The sequence below is a fragment of the Canis lupus genome, chromosome 28, assembly GCF_011100685.1.
Source record: "Canis lupus familiaris isolate Mischka breed German Shepherd chromosome 28, alternate assembly UU_Cfam_GSD_1.0, whole genome shotgun sequence".
Lineage (NCBI taxonomy): Eukaryota > Metazoa > Chordata > Mammalia > Carnivora > Canidae > Canis > Canis lupus.
The window spans coordinates 20,007,534-20,023,717 of NC_049249.1; positions in this window are offsets into that span (position 1 = coordinate 20,007,534).

Here is a 16,184-nt window from a genome sequence, read left to right on the forward strand (position 1 = left end):
TGAATGAGAACATATAATGTTTGTCCTTCTCCGACTGACTTACTTCATTCAGCAGTTTCATCACAATTAAGCAAGATTATCACCTGTTGATTGTGGCAAAGAACCTACAGAGTTGTTAAAATTGGGTACTACGTAGTAACTGCTTTTGACTGTTACAGTAGTGATGAAGGCTATGAGGGCTGTAAGATGGTCGATATTCATTGCAATGGAACTTTGTGAAAGAAATAATAACCTAGAATCTTTAAGCTTTGAGATCAGCTTAATGTCAAAGTAACAGCTTTGAGCTTCATTGGTGGCTGGAAGCTAGTATCATATTTCCTACAAACATAGAAAAATGTCTGTGAAAAATAAATCCACACTTTATTGTATGGGTTATATAATTACGAGATAATGTGATTTGCAGATATAAAACCTCTTATGTGAATGTATTTATCTCTCTGGGTATGTTATATATAATTGGCTTTTTCCTCAGAAATATATAGTTCTGTAACATAATATATGCATCACTGATCCCTTCTGAAAACATTTCCAAGCTTTTCTGTTTTGTAAAAGAGCTGATCATAGTTCTATGTTGATTTACTGATAATAAAAAAAAAAAAAGCCAGGCTGACCTACACTTATCCAGAGTCCATTTTTAACATAGCAAAATTTGGTATCCCTAACATAAAAAAAAAAAAAATGACTCTCACATTTCTAACTTTTTATCTTGGAAAATAAATAAACTAAATGGATGAATAGAGCTAAGTTGTCTGATGCTCCAGTCTCTGGGAAACTGAAATGTGCCATACCACAGACCTTGTTTAATTTAGGAGACTTATTGTCCTCAAGCATTTAGGGGAATGTTTGTTAAATCATTAGCTGACCACTAAAGCTAACCTAGCAGAGGATTCAGTGGCCACATACAACAAAGAATACAGACTTTTCTTATTTATTTATGTATGTACATATGTATTTATTTATTTATTTTAAAGATTTTATTTATTTATTCACGAGACACACACACACAGAGAGAGAGGCAGAGACACAGGCAGAGGGAGAAGCAGGCTCCATGCAGGGAGTCCGACATGGGACTCAATCCCAGGTATCCAGGATCAAGCTCTGGGCCAAAGGTGGCGCTAAACCACTGAGCCATCCGGGCTGCCCCAGACTTCATATTTGATCACAAAATCACTAAATAAACAAAACAACAACAAACTATGGAAATGAGAGATAATCTAATTTCTGGGGTTGCCATATTGTATTAGGTAAAATGTCCAATTTTCAAAAATGACAGCAACAAAATAAAGCATGCAAAGAAACTAGAAAATATGGCCCATAAATAAAGAAAAGCAAAAGTGGTCAGTAGAAACTATCACTGAAGAAATCCAGACATTGGACTTACTAGACAAATCGGCTATTCTCAATGAGTTCAGACAACTAAAGGAAATCATATCTGAAGAACTAAAATTCTTTTAGTTTAGTATGAGTTTAGTGTAAGAATGAGGTCTTGGCAAATAAAGAAATTACTAAATGAGTAGAATTTTCTTTAAAAAATGAGCCAGGGGGTAGCCCCGGTGGCGCAGCAGTTTAGCGCCGCCTGCAGCCCAGGGTGTGATCCTGGAGATCCGGGATCGAGTCCCACGTCCGACTCCCTGCATGGAGCCTGCTTCTCCCTCTGCCTGCGTCTCTGCCTCTCTCTCTCTCTCTCTCTCCCCTCTCTCTTTCTCTCTCTCTCCCCCTCTCTCTGTGGTCTCTCATGAATAAATAAATAAAATCTTAAAAAAGTAAACGAATAAAATAAAAAATGAGCCAGGTAAAAATTCTTAAGTTGAAAAGTCAATAGTGAAATGAAAAATTCAATGGAGGGCTCAAAGGCAGATTTGAACATGCAAGAAAACAAAAATTAGTGAACTTGTATATAGCTCAATTGAGATTATCCTGTTTAAGGAAGAAGAAGAAGAAAAAAAAAACAATGGAGGAAAATGGAAAGTCTCAGAGACCTGTAGGACATCATCAAGCATACTGACATCATTATAAGGGAATCCCAGGAGGAGAAGAAAGAAAGGAGCAGAGAGAGCTTTTAGAAGACCTAATGCAGTTTCCCAAATTTGATGAAAAATATTAATATACACAAGCAAGAAGTTCAGCAAACTCCAAGTGGAATAAAGCCAATAAATCCTGATCTAGATACATCATAAACTGCCATCATCAAAATCCATCACAGAATGACATAGTCAACATGATGAAAGGAAAAGGCTCTCAACCAAGAATTCCATACCTAGTAAATCACTACTAAAAAAGAAAGTAAATTTAGACATTCTCAGATATACAAAAACTTAGAGAATCCATTACTAGTAGATGAGTCCTAAAATCAACACTAAAAAGAGTCCTTAAGGCTGAACTCACTCCCTTTTAGAACAACATTCCCATATATAACATCTTCAGTCTACCCAACCAACTTGTCTTGCTCTCAGCAAAGTTCCTTGGGCCACAAGCAACAAATTTAACTCCTATTCCCTTTTGACAAACTTGCAATTATTTGAAAACACTTACTACTTCCCTTTGAATATTCTCTTTATAGAATGATTTGTCCCACATTAAAGTACCAACCTTGCACTTACCAAATGCTTGTCAAATATATTTCCCATTAGAATAGTAGTTGTTCACATTTTCTCTTCTCTGATATCTGGTCTGTCTTTTGAATTTTTTGCATTGCTTTATTATAATCACTCCTTCCCTTGAGTGCTGAGCACAAAAGATGATCTTGTCTTTAAGTTGCCATAAAATGTTCCTCACGTTATTTTTATCTAGGAGTTTTCTATCTCCTCAGTCATAATGCAAGGTACTCAGGTAAAGACCATGGATTTTATTATGAGAATCTAAAATTTAGATTTGGAGAACAGGCAAAAGCAACTAGAGCAATCAACTGCTAGACTTAAATTGTGCATAGGCAACTGAGATCCTGGGAGATATTTCCCACATCTGTATAAATATCATTTTCCTGCGTTCTACTATAAGGTCTCCTTTTAATAATGAGACTTTGCACTTTGGTATTCCAAAGTGCATCTCAAGCCAGTAACTTGCAGACTTTCTGTTGACCAGAATTTTCTTTGTTTTTCTAACACAATATTTCAAAATCAGAAGACTTCACATAAAATTATGTAGAAATAATTGAGAAATCCTACAAATCTCAAGCCTATATTCCATATACAATAAGATGTTGTTTTGGTTTCTGAACAAGAGCTCAGTGATACTGACATTTTACGTAAAACAAAACAAACCCCTTCTATATACATTGTCTGATTTCTGTAGACTGTTATATTTGCAAGCCCAGCCTTGCTATAGTATCACATACTTTGATGAACATTTTAGTATTTGCTATAGGACAACTAGGAAAATGCTGAATTAGAATACACATACACAAAAACATATTTACAAAAAAAAACATATTTACATAGACATATACATGTATACATATATACAGCTTAAGGTATCTGAAGTTTCTCCATGAATCAAATAGTGGAAGAAAAATACAGTAGTTTAGAGGTCTTTGGAGTTAAATAACCTACTTCAGATCCCAGTTTTACCACTTAAACACTTACATGTTTACCATGTAACATTGGTAAAGCTACTTACTCAGACATGGTTTTATTTGTAAAGTGAATATGACTTTGGGAAAAAAAGAAAAGGTATAGAGACTACTAGCAAAGTGCTTGATAAATGTTAATTTTGGAGATTTATTCCAGGCTGAGAGCTGAGACCAAGGTCTCTTAATTTCTAGTGCAGAAATTTTCCTACTGTGTCTCCCTTTCACACCTTTTGTTTCTGAGGTGCCCCCCTCATTCCCAGCCTCTGCTACTTTGCAAACTAAAAGCTTCATGGTATGGGGAGACTCGGAAATGTCTTTTATCCAAGAATTTAATGAGCAACTGAACATTTTCAACAGTCTGTGCTAACCAAATCTACCCCTAAAAATTTGTGTATAGGGAATCTCATGATCACCTTGAGTGGGCAGGGTTCACTGAGTCATATATTTAGTTTGATCCCAAATAGGACTAGATGGTTTTATGTCCAATTAGCCATGACTGTTAAAGAATAAAAAAAGAGGATAATCAAATTTCATGCTTTACTAGGTAAATCAATGGCTGTAGAAGTGCAGATGATGTCCTTTTCAAGTGTTGCTAAGAGACTTATATAATTCATTGGCCACCTAAGTGGGCAATTTTACCTCTGTTAAATCAGTAATGCACAAAATTTACCTGTACCCCAAATCCAGACTCAATCTCGTATCTAGGGATAGTCACATATCACATTTTCAATGTTCTTTCTTGTTTCTCCAGTAGTAAGAATTTAATATTGAATATTGCAATATATTATTAACAGTTGTATGACCAAATATTTTGTATTTTGTAAGAAAATCCAGACTCAGTGAGCAGAGATTTTTTTTTTTCTTTAGACAGGACTTCCTAATGCCTCTGGAGCCTCATGAATAAAAACATGTGAAGCAAGCATGGCAGTACTTTTTTTAGACTTTGTTCTTTGGCTCCCCTGCCTCAGAATTACATGATATAATTATAGAAACAAATAACAAAAAAATAACACCACAACAAACAGAAGGAAAGTTTATGAGAGAGAGAGAGAGAGAAAAAGAGAGAGAGAGAGAGAGAGATGGAGACTGAGAATAGAAGAAATATTTAAAACTCATAGTTAAATAAACTTCACAGTCTCTATAGGGAAGAGTCCAAAAATCTGCCTTTGTAATAACAACCTCTTGTGAGCTGTTTGAGATTTGAGAAAACACACAGAGGAAGCACACTAGTGAAATAATTTTAGCAATAGATCTTACAGTGTAGGAGCTGTCCTAGGGACTTCGAAGTTATGGAACCAACCCGTTAGGAGTGTGCACTTTAATTATTAAACTCTTTATGTGTAATAAAAGCAGATGCTAATGATTAAGTATTAAAATGAGCAATGCAGATGGTAAGTGCTATATAAATTCAGTGATAAAGATCTAATAGTAAACCAAAATACTCTGGAAGAGGAGGTAACATGATTTGAAACATGTCTTAAAATCTCACAAAGTATTAAAGGATGAACAGAGGATAGGATTTTTCCATGTAAAGATGGAGAGTATAAAAAAATAAAAATAATAAAAAAATAAAGATGGAGAATATAGATAAATGGAGGGACATGTTAATGTAATGAGATGTACTACATTGTGGGTGATGAAGAAAGATATGAATTATGAATAAATGAGAATAAAGAGAATACTTAGGAGTATTCTCCTAAGTACTATTAAAGTACTCCTGGCAGAAATAGTTTCTGTATTGCATTATAGTGTCCTATATTAATGGAAGTCTCTGGATCCAGCTTATGGTATGCCCGGTGTGAAATTGGCTGAGATATGTGGCCTACAATATCTCTTCCTTCATAGTGAACCAGTTCTACTTTGGATAGAAAATGGTAGATAAAGTGATAGAAAACAGAATGAAGCCCTAGAAACAGCAACCAAAATCTCTACTAAGACAAAGTGACAAAACCAGAAAAACGACGAAAGCAGATTCAAAAATCCCTTTGTATCTCCAGCTGGAAATCAGAAGAGCCCTTCTGTGAAAATGTATATATGAAAGAAGATCTACCCATAAGACTTAGCATAATAAACTGTTGAAATGGGAGCTGAAAACCTGTCATCTTAAGAGTCTAAAATGCAGAATCAGAATCTTTCTCAGGATTTTGGGTTACATTTGATAATTATCTTGCTATATAATTTGGAAGATACAGCCTGCAAAATGAACACATATCTTGGAAAATTAGTGCTCCCCCATTTTGTAAAATCAGGGCTAGTTTTTTCCCTTTCTTTTTCCATCTACTGATTCAGTCAGTACCACACATTCACATGGTTCTGGAACTATTGTCAGTGGTGAGATGCCATTTGAGGCACTGATGTGTGGAGATGCATATATTTATCTGTTGAAGAAATTCCTTGGGTCCTTAGTGGCAAGTGGGAGCATTTGTTATTGGGAGAGGCTTCTGGTAGCCATTATACCCTGCCTACTTCTTATAATGAGGCTTCATTTTTGGTACCATTAAAAAGGTACTGTCAATCTTTATCCAAAATGTTGGTCTAAATAGCTGAAGGAAGTCTGCACATTGGGATGGGAGGCCTAAGTATAATAAACAAATAAGTCGAATTGAGTAGACTCAAGAGAGAAGTAGGAGACAGGAAGGTTAGAGGGCCAATAGAGCAAAAGTCATGGCAATAACTGAGATAGGGTAGCCCTCAAAAGATTTGAAGAGATGAAATTCCTTGAACCTTCTCCAACCTTCAGCATCTACCACCTCTAGGCATGATGCTCCTCAATCCACAGCAGTTCCATAAATGTCCATGTTGTGGTTGGGATTTTCTTTACTGATACATTTCCTTTTTTTTCACCTTTTCAGATGATATAGTTTGTTATTCAGTGAAGCCTCCTCACCTCAGCGTTTCTAAGGATACAGTGTATGAGAAGGAATATGTACTTTTTGTTTATAGATTGAATTAGAACTCCTAGATGAATTTTTCAAGTGAATATCTCCCTCAAATGATTTTACTTTTTGGGGATGTAATTTCACTCTCCAATTAGAATTTACCCCTGATTATACTTGAGTGTCTCATAAAGTGTTCAGTTAATGTTACCTCAGCCTTTCTACCTATTATTAGAAGACTTCCCCCTCTTTTTGTTATGAACCAGTGCTTCAACTAACCAGATTCTTCAGAATGATTTTGCTAAAGGTTATATTTTCTAATGGATATACATATGATATATTTAGGGTTAATGCTTAATTATTATTGTATTCTATTAACTAATCATCTAGGATTTATTGCCAGCCTCCTCAAATATATACTCAATACTGTTCTCCACATCCCCCAAACAGTTCTCAGAGCTTCCACTTACTCAAAAGTATTCATGACTGTATTACTGCTGTTGGAGGGCAAATTTATTGATACTTGTTCTTTCACTTTTTACTGACTCCTCACTTGTTGCCTAGAATTGGGCTCATACGTAGGATAAAATGATTAGCCACATAAGATTCTGCCCTTAACAAATAGGCAAGCTAGTAGGAAGGAAAGGAACTGATATTTTCTAATCATTGACTACTTAGCCTGTAAAGTCATTGGTACACAATATTTAAAATCTACCAGAATTAAAAATCTCATCATAACTGGGATGATGAGAAGAAGGTTCAGAGAAGTTACTTTATTTTTCAGGATCATAGACGTATCACCCATACAGCAGATTCTTACTCAGATCCACCTGATTCCCAACTCCATGTTCTTTCGCATATATTTTTAAATGAATATAGCACCAGGCAGTAAAATAATCACTTATATAAGATAGAAAAAGATCAGAAGAGAAATAATCCAAACGTTGTCATTCACATTTTTTTTGTATATATATTTTTATTGGAGTTCAATTTGCCAACATATAGCATAACATCCAGTGCTCATCCCATCAAGTGCCCCCCTCAGTGCCCATCACCCAGTCACCCCAACCCCCCACCCACCTCCCTTTCCACCACCCCTTGTTTGCTTCCCAGAGCTGGGTGTCTCTCATGTTCTGTCACCCTCACCGATATTTCCCACTCATTTTCTCTCCTTTCCCCTTTATTACCTTTCACTATCTTTTATATTCCCCAAATGAATGAGACCATAAAATGTTTTTCCTTCTCCAATTGACTTACTTCACTCAGCATGATACCTTCCAGTTCCATCCCCGTTGAAGCAAATGGTGGGTATGTTGTTCACATTTGTATACCCAATGTTTGACATGGTACCAGGCATGAAGCTGGGAATTGATAGGTATTTGTTGAGTGAATGTTCTTGCTTAATGTGACAAAAGGAGAAAGGAGGGTTTACAAAAGGCTTCTGAGAGAAGTGAAATTTGAGCTTGGTTTTAAAGAATTGTCAGACACAAATTGGGAACAGAAACAATAGAAGAGATTTCATGGAATGTGGACCAAAATGAATAAAGGCATTGAGATGCGAAATTGTAAATTGAGTTTGAAGAAAGGTGATGAATAATCAAGTCTGAATGAATGAATAGAAGGCATGTGAAGGGGTAGAGTAAATAAAATCCTTGTATTAAAGGGACTCAAAGCTGATAGTGTGATATTAGACATTTGCCTATATGTGCATAAGTAGAGAAATAAATATTTTGTGGACAAAAGATATTACTCCAAATGAAATTACCCCATGAAATCCCTCTACAAAAGCCTTGGGGATCTTTTGGTGGAAGTAGCAGTGTCATTTGAATGTGTCTACTGTAATATTGCTCTGAAGCCTTGTACTTTTTCTTCAAAAATACAAGGGAATTTTGAATTGTATTTTGTCATATAAGATATGAATATATGAGCATTTTACTCATATATTCATGTAGGCTTTACCATAATAACAGGTTCCCAGGATACTAATATATTTATCCAACAAGATAGATCATACTTATCCTGTGGCATAATATATTCTGTGGCAAAGTGCTATGGAATACAGGTGTACCATTTTGAGTGCAATCTTACTAAGTATGCAGTTATTGCTATATCATACCCATAAGGGGAAAAGGCTAATAAAAATAATATAAATAGTAAAACAACATAAGACATAAGTTTAGGAAAATTTAAATTCATATTGGGAATGTACAGAGCTATTTGAAATGATTTTGTGGATTCACAAAATCAGGACTGAAAATGTCAGGCTTCTTAAGAAAACCTTTTGAGTTGTATTCCCCCTTCAGGAGATTCAGTTTTAAGGATCAAACTCAGGGCAGCTGTCCAGGCTACAAAGCAAAAATGTTATTGTTGGGCATCAGGGCAGAGAGGAATATTATCTGCCAGGATGACTCCTTTTCTGGATATTTATTCTCTCCTACACACTTGAGTTTCTGTTAGATTCCTTACTGTATTAGTTGCCATTGCTGCTGTAACAAATTACCACAAAGTTAGTATAATAACATAAATGTGTAATCTTACAGTTCTGAAGGTAAGGGTCTTATGACTCTTACAGGCTAAAATGAAAATGTCAACAGAGATGTGTTCTGTTTAGAGGTTCTAGGGAGTCTTGTACTTTGTAGATCATAGAGGCTGCCCACAGTCCCCAACTCTTGGCCTCATCATCAGGCATTCCATTGTCAATATCTCCTCAGACCCTACTGATTACTTCTTATAAGGACCCTTGTGATTACATTGGAGCTACCTGGATAATCCTGGCTAATCAAAATCCTTAATTTAAACACATCTAAAGTCCCTTCTGCCATGTAAGGTCACATGTTAAAAAATTCCAGGGATTACGAAATGCACATTTTTGGCAGGATGGTGAGGGGGATTATTCTGCCCACAGCATTCTTAATGTTGCTTACAGAAATAAAATGCCCAGAGAGCCTTTGTGTAAAAGACTTATTACCGCCAACCCTGTTTTCTTTCCTTTTGGAGTATAGGTTGGCTTTAATAAGCCTTTGATTCATTGTTTAGAAGCTATTCATGGAGGCTGCTTACCTAAGGGCAAAATCAGAGGTTCAATCATGAAACTGCAATGCTTACTATGGGAAGGATGAAATCCAAATAATGTTAATTTAGTACCTGAAAATCATAAGGATATCTGGCTGTTACATGACACATAAGCACATTTATTAACTACCAACTTTTTGATGAGCACTGCTGAAAGTACAGCAGAAAAGACTCTGCCCTCAGGAAACATGCAGTTTTATAGAGAGAAAAAGATAAAATGATAGACTGTCTGTGGAAAAAAAAAAGAAAGAAAGAAAGAAAGAAAGAAAGAAAGAAAGAAAGAAAGAAAGAAAGAAAGAAAGAAAAAATATGATTTGTGTGAGTTGTTTAGGGAGCAAACACTTCATCTCATTATCTCACAAAATGCTGATAGGTCCTCTCTCTCTCTCTCTCCCCACTCCCTTTCTTCCCCTCCTCTCCTCCACACCTGTCGAAGATGTATTTTATTTTATTCATGTAATATTTATGAATATTTATTTTTCTTTATAGTATGTATATCTCTCTTACGTATAGACAGAACTAGTATTTTATCTCTAGTCTTTGTTGTTGAGACAGAGGAGCTAAATATTCATCCCAGGTCATAAAACTAAAGATGATGAAGCAGAATTAAAAACTGATCACATGATTAGTAATTTATTATTCCATCTTCTCTCAAAAAAGAGAAAATATAAAAATAAAAAAGAATACTATAAACAGAAAAATGCTAATGCTTATTCTAGTCTCTTAGAATATAGCAATGAGCAAATTATGCTGGCCCATAGCCAATTACAAATTCAAAGCTGGCTGAGTTTAATATTTGAATTATGAATCAGACAACTCTATTAATGCAGAAACAATTTAAATCTTAAAATTAAATATTAATGCAACTTAAGCAATCCTTTTGCCTTCTTTTCTCTACAGTATCCCACATTGCAGCCAGAAAAGAGCAATGAAACATTCCACAAATATATCAGCATTTTCCTACACGGAAAAATGTGATTCAGGCCTGGTGCCACCACCTGAGTGCAGCTATTGGCATTTCCCTAGTACCAAAGAGGAGGGAGACCCCTTGTGCAGCTTTTTGATATTTTCAGGGTTTTCCCATTGTTTGATCATCTCATCCTTTAAAATAAATAACAAGTAACTTACAAAAGAGAAAATAGGTACATAATGTTTTGTAAACACAAATGAGTTAAATATAGTGAAGGGGAGCATGCTGCTATCTGGCCATAAGGGAAGATAAATGTAGCTCTACAATATGTATCCACATTCTCTGTACCTAGACCTCCCTTTTTCTTTCATTTTTACCAAAATTTTCTATCATTGCCAATGATAATGACCTTGCCTACTATCTTTATTGCTTTCTTGTCAAGAGCTAATCTAATCTTTAAATGGATTGATAAAAATATTTTATGCTATAGTATTCCACTGATATTTAGGGTTTCCGAGTTTTTAATATTTCCTAGAGACCCTAAAAGTGAACATTTAGGAAAAATCACAGCTGTGGTATAAGGTTGTTGTGGAGATTAAGTAGGAATGTATACATACAGTGCCCTAGCCAAGGCTGAATAGAGGTACTCCCCAGACTGCTATGAAGGAGCAAGTTAAGCAGCTAAGGAGAAAGGCTGCTCAGTGACCTCACTCTCTTGACTTCCTGTCACAATTAATGTCAATTCCCCAACACACTGGAGATCTAACAGCACAGGGGTTAAGACCTGTGAGGTCAGACTGCTGGGGCTTGAAACCCAGCTCAACTATTTACTAGCAGTTAGTCATCAACACACTGTTAAACTTCTCTCAGCCTCAATTTTCTTATAGGTTAGCTGTATCATAATAATTACCCCTATTCATAAGACTGCTGTGAAGATTAAAAAAAAAAGAGTATTCTGAATAGTGAATGGTATGTAAAAAATGCTTAGGAAATTTTGGGTGATGTGACCAACTAATGATTTGCCAAGGTGTCTGAATATATCTCTTTAGAATGCCAAGGAACAACTATTCATGTGGTAAATGCCAGTACAATGACAACAGGCTCCAGATTACATAACATCTAATCTCTGCAATTGGTTTTCTTTTCTTTTTTTTTTTTTTGCAATTGGTTTTAAATTGATGTTTGTCCTGTAGTATCTTTCAAAATATGCAGAAATTAAACATAAACAGCACAAATGCCATTATGCCTCTTTTTAACTCATGACAAGCAAGACTAATGAATCCCAACCCTATTCTGAGTCTGGAAAAGTCCTTAGGATCCTTCTCAATATAAATCTGGACCACCATTGTATTAGTTCACTGTTGCTGCCATAACAAACTGCCACAAAATCTGGGGCTTGAAATAACATAAATCTCTTACTGATCTGAAGAAAAGAAACTCAATTTAATGTGGCTAAAATCAAAATAACAGCATATACCTATCCCCCTATATAAGGATACTTATGATTATATGTACTGTCTATTTAGATAATCTTAGATAATCTCTTCATCTCAAAATCCTTAATTTAATCCCATCTACACAATCTCTTTTTTCCATATAAGGTAACACTGGAACAGGTTCCAGAGAGTAGAATCTGGATATTTATTGGGCTATTATTCAGCCTACCACAACCATGATTAATTGATAGGAGGCAGTATATGAGACTCAGAAGTAATGGACTTGATGGAGTCAAGATGACAGATTAGAGTAGGAAACAAACAAAGAATGACTGATGTCTCTTGTAGCATCTGCTCTGGCTATTTCTTGTTGTGAACACTCATCTTCATTATCTCAGCAAGATGATTTGTAAGAACATAAAGTTAGTTCATTTTCAAAATTTGTCAGTGTAAAAGCTCAAATAATAAAATATTTAGATTCATACAGGTGCTGAAATAAAACTGACAGGAGAATTTATCTTTACAACTGAATGTTGGAGAAAAGAATGTAGAGAATGGAGTGGTATTTTCCTTTAATATGTGGAGGAATGCTACCCATTTCTTCAACCAGTAATGGGGAGATTAATAAACCGTCCAAATTAAAATTTGGAGGTGTAAAACTAAAATCTGGTACAAGTGATGGAAGGGTCTATGATACTCATGGAGAATAGAATACAGAGTGGTTTCTTGATGATGACTCTCTTCAGTTTAGCCTTCACTACTTCCAGCATTTCCACATTAACCCAGTTAATTTGAACCAAGCTAATAAGGTAGAAAACCTGTCAGATACTAATAGTTATTGGAATAAGTATAAAGTGTTGGCTTCTTACAGCTTACATTCCTATAGCCAATTTTCTTTATTAATGTTTCACAGTATCTGCCCATCTCAGATTGGTCCCCTGATCCAAAGGATCAAAGACATGGAAGTCATTGCTTTGATGCTGAACCTACCACAGTTAACTAGACCACATGTAGGCACTGAATTTAAATTAAGATAGTTACTTTCTCTCATACAGGAATTTGGAAATTCCTAGGAGATTTTGATAGAGCATATCTTTGAGTCTGGACATGTCTAGACTGGCAAAATGTACATTTCAGAATTGAAGGTACAGTGAGAGTTATTCTAAAAAGAATGGAAGAAGAGGTGGTATGCACAGATGAGGACAAAGGTTATATCCAAGACGCTGGAAAAAATGAGTGTTCCTCCATGATCTAGTCCCTTTTTAATACTTGGCTGTATTCTTCTTCAGTAACACTGGCCACAAGAAAGCTGGTCAGAAGGAATCACAGCTTGTTAAGGTCATTATTTGACTATTGTTTTTTGAACCACTCCTTGCCTGTTTTCAAGACTGCTTTGTTGGCAAATCTTCAAATGGCTAGATAACAAGATAACTTGTTATCTTGTCAAGTTATCAAGACAGTCTATCCCTTTACTAGCTCTATATTTTAGATATGAATCCAACCTGGTCTATATTTTAGATATGAACCCAACTGCCTAACGAGAGATTTTTTTTTTGTTTTTTTTGTTTTTTTGTTTTTAACTAAAAGGCAGGTTCACATAATTTTTGTTTTCAGGTTACGATATGACATCAGTTTTTTTCTACTGGACGAACATGCTGTTACCCTAATCTTTGCAAAGGCAATGAGAGACATACATTTAACATAGACTTTTACCATAACTGGCTTTCTTGAACTTTTCCACTTCTTCATTATGCCTATTCTTTAAAGAGCATCTATCACACAAATGGATATTAAAAAAAGTCAAAATAACAATAATTTTATCAGACAAATGAGACCTTTTTGCTCTTGTATTGTTTTTATCCTGCTTTGGTATCAGGGTAGTACTGGCCTCATGGAATGAGTTTGAATGTATTACTTCTTTTCCATTATTTATAAGATTTTGATAAATATTATCATTCATTATTTTTTTAATGTTTGGTAGAATTCATCAGTGAAACCATGTGGCCTTGGGCTTTTCTGTGGTAGAAGATTTTTTATTCCATATCAACTTTCATTCTTGTTATTGACCTAAGAAGAGTTCTTATTTCTTAGATTCAATATTATGATTCAGTCATGGTAACTTGTGCATTTTTAGGAATTACCTTTTTTTTTTTTCCCCCTAAGTTATCTGATTTGTTAGTATATAATTGTTTGTAATAATCTGTTATCGCACTGTGTATTTCTATGGTTCTCTGTTCTACTGTTTTCTCTTCCATTGCTCATTTTGGTTTTTGGATATTCTCTCTTTTTTGTCTTAGTTAATATAATTGAAACACTGCCAATTTTTTAAAACTGATCATTACTTTCAATATTATGGTATTGTTTATTCTGGTCTCTATTTTATTTATTCCTGATTTTTCTTTGTCATTTCCTTCCTCTACTACATTTCAGATAAGTTTCTTCTTTTTCTAGTTCCCTGTGGTATAATGTTTATTTGAACTTTTTTCTTAATGCAAGCATTTATACTATAAATTTTACTCTACCATCTGCTTTTGCTGCATCTCATAGATTTTGGAATATTGTGTTTTCTTTTTCTTTCGAGACATATTTTGATTTGCCATTTGATTTCTTATTTGGCCTGTTGCTTTTGCAGTAGTGTTTTTTTTATATTTATATTTTAAATATTTAATATTTAAGTTGTAGATTTTCTACCTTTTGTTTTATTGTCAACCTTTAGTTTTGTACCATTGTGGTTGAAAAATATACTTGGTATGATTTCAGTCTTCTAAAATTTGTAATATTTGTTATGTCTTTTTAATGATTTAACCAGGGAATTCTGTGTATACTTGAAGAAAATGCGTATTCTATTTTTATTAGATAAAATATTTATATATATCTTTTAGAACTGTGTATTCTGAAGTATGCTTCAAGTAAAAAATATTTTCATGCTGAAAAAAATGACTTTAGATGAGAGTACTTATTTAAAATCATACCCTTGAAGATTTTCTTGTTATTGTTCTTTTTACTAAAATAACACGTTGAAAATTGAACAAATCCATACTAAAAAAATGGTATGCACTATTTAACTTAATCCTCATTATAATTCTTAGTAGACTGTATTTGTCTTGCCAAATTTTAGACTCAATAGTAAGATTAAGAGATTGTCAGAAGTCACTGACTTCTTTTTGTTTTTTAAAAGATTTTATTTATTTATTCATGAGACACACACACACACACACACACACACACACAGAGAGGGAGAGAGGTAGAGACACAGGCAGAAGGAGAAGCAGGCTCCATGCAGGGAGCCCATTGCGAGACTCAATCCTAGGACTTCAGGATCATGCCCTGGGCAGAAGGCAGGTGCTAAACTGCTGAGCCACCCAGGGATCCCAGAAGTCACTGACTTTATAATAGTTGGACATCACACCCAAGTTTATATGACTGATGCAGTTAACCATTGTGCTATACTTATTTAAAACTGGTAAAAAATAGATTCTCCAACTGCTCCAACTCCACTCTCTCTTACCTTTTAAATAATAGAGCATAGTCAATTCATTTGCTTCTCCTTGTGCTGCTCTTAAGAACAGATGACTAGAAGCAATAATAAAATTGACAGTAAAAATGGAAAAGCAGAAAGAACAAAAAAGTTTTATATCCAAGCAGTACAGAATGATACTAGAGATGTGCTCAATCAGCCCCCAGCTCTTTAGTCATATCCCCAACTTTGAGGAAGTCTATGGTAGGTAACTGTATAGTAACATTTCTCTCCCAGGCTCTACACTCTCCCATCCTCAGGACATGAGTGGCCTTTTTGGGGTAACTCTCTTTCTTTTTTATCCTTCAAGCCAGTTAATATTTGTTTCAACCTGATTTCTCCTTGATCATTGACACAAATGATCTTATGCCTTCTTATTGCTCAGGATATTCTTGCCTATCCTCTCTTGGTTCTTCCATTTTTCCCCTAATTTATTCTCTCATTTATTTCTGTCTTATTTATTTTTCTGTTTTCTTATTTATTTCCACCACCATCCCCCTTCCTCCATCTCTAGGCAGTAAGGTCAAGAGAATACAATAGGTTGAGAAATGGACTATTTCTTTTTATGACTTCCTCTCAAAAACACACCTCATATCCTGGCTTCTGTGATAAAACATTTGTGAGGATGTTATAGATCCTTTAATTTCAGTTGAGAATCACTTCTGACAAGATCTGGAGAGATAGGAGCTTCAATAACTATCCTTTGTTATTACCCATGCTACAGCTTTTGATTCACCTTCTCAAGGAATTTCTCTGCAGCCTAATCTAAACCAAGGTGCATGGTGAACTCATTACCTATTGTTCA